Source organism: Penaeus monodon, chromosome 12 (genome assembly GCF_015228065.2).
Source record: "Penaeus monodon isolate SGIC_2016 chromosome 12, NSTDA_Pmon_1, whole genome shotgun sequence".
Lineage (NCBI taxonomy): Eukaryota > Metazoa > Arthropoda > Malacostraca > Decapoda > Penaeidae > Penaeus > Penaeus monodon.
In genome coordinates, this window is record NC_051397.1 from 16,332,717 (window position 1) to 16,334,433 (window position 1,717).

General features: G+C 40.7%; 1 protein-coding gene across 1 annotated transcript in view; it reads left to right on the forward strand.

The window, feature by feature from the left end:
* The first annotated feature begins 1,000 nt into the window (after window positions 1-1,000).
* The window catches only part of LOC119579639 (senecionine N-oxygenase-like), a 45,358-nt gene continuing 44,641 nt past the window's right edge, over window positions 1,001-1,717 (forward strand). The window contains exon 1 of the mRNA XM_037927552.1: window positions 1,001-1,116. The gene's annotated coding sequence lies outside the window, so the exon portion shown is untranslated. The remainder of the gene's footprint in view (window positions 1,117-1,717) is intronic.

Sequence of the window (1,717 nt, forward strand, 5' to 3'; positions counted from 1 at the left end):
CCCCAACCCCTCCAGCCTGGATACCTCCTCCTTGTACTAACGTCCTGGTAACCATTACCCTCATTATCCCATAGATACGTTAAACCAAACTACATCTTGACATAAAATAGACAACAGACAAACTATATTTCTATCATAATCATTCATTCATAAGCCTAGTTCATTCATTCACTTGCCTGCTCGCTCGCATCCTCACCCAGACTGAACGAGATCCTGAAGCGAGGACGTAATCAAACTGCTTCATTCTGGATTCACACCAGAATGGTTGCTTTTAATATTCAAATAATATAACTTTCACTACAGTCTCAACATGCCTGTTCATGCTAATAATCACATAAAAAATATATTGCAATAATACCGATAAAAAAATAATTCGGGCAACTAATATAGCAGTTTGTGCATCGAGCTAAAACTAGCTAGAATCTTATATTTTTTTCCTTGATCATGGTTAGGTATGTCAGTCTGGAGCGCCTACCGTTCGCGGACTAAACGCAGTTACTCTGTCTGTTCTGTAACTCAATTACTCATTACTCCATTCACAGATGCATGTACACTCCCCCCCTTTTTTTTTTACTTCTCAAAGTGGGTCTAGAAAGTAATCATGGTTTGATATGATATTTGTTCTGAACTATTGTTTATATCGATGATATGTGTATACATTTAACTATACCTTTTTTATTCCTTTAATTTCCATTTCCCTTTATAACGAATGGAAAAGACATAATAAAAAATATATAAGCCCTAATCCGTATGTCAGTCGTCCTTTGCAAGGCTATCGTTATTTATATTAGTTATTCACTTTCATTCCTGCAAAGACAGCGATAACTACAAAAGCCTAAGATATGAATTTACGTGCTTGGAGGCTAGCGAAGGCCAACATTAAAACGCAAAAAAAAGGAAGCGGAGGCTTTTGGAAATCTTCCACCCCACTTCAAGTAGGTGGACCTTGGTCGACTTTGCCGCTGCTGACTATCCTTAACCTCACTTCTTCACCAGGCCTCAAGTCGCTCACAGTGTTGAGCTTTCTTCGCTCTTGCACGCCTCCCGGTGCCTCGGTTCCTTCTTGACACTTCTCTGAATCCGTTCTCCCTCGTTGAAAGTACTCATTTGATCCAGGTAAGTGGATGGCAAACCTGAAAAGTCGATTGAATTAGGTACAGAAGGTGCGTGACAAAAATGGAAATCAACTTGCCAAGGCCGTCTGTAGACACGGAGGTACCAACACAGCAGAGAGCGAGAACTTATAGTCAGAGTAATTTCCAAAAAAATGGATGCCTTGTAGCTAGAAAATAGTTCAGTCAGCCTTTAAATTGCACTGAGATATATCAAACCATCATTTCACCGAGATTAAAACGTTATCAGTGCCTTTTTCAGAGTTCGTGACAAAATTGGAAATTGGGGAGACGCCGAATTCGCCCAGTGGCACCGGGCGGGCGAGGCGCAGGCGTACCAACATACCTGCTGTTGCTATCTCGCTCGTCTCGAACATAGGGATATTTACGTAATAACCTGCCTCAACTACCGTTATTTGCACGGGTGACGGCGGAGAAAAAACGAATCAGATTTCTTTTTCTTTTCTGTTATCTGCCTCGATAAAATTTCTCTGCGCGACCAATCGATATTTTTACTGTATATGGTTACATTGATTTTGGAATTCATTTCATTGTGCATTTTCCTCTATTCTCTCTCTCTCTCTCTCTCTCTCTCTCTCTCTCTC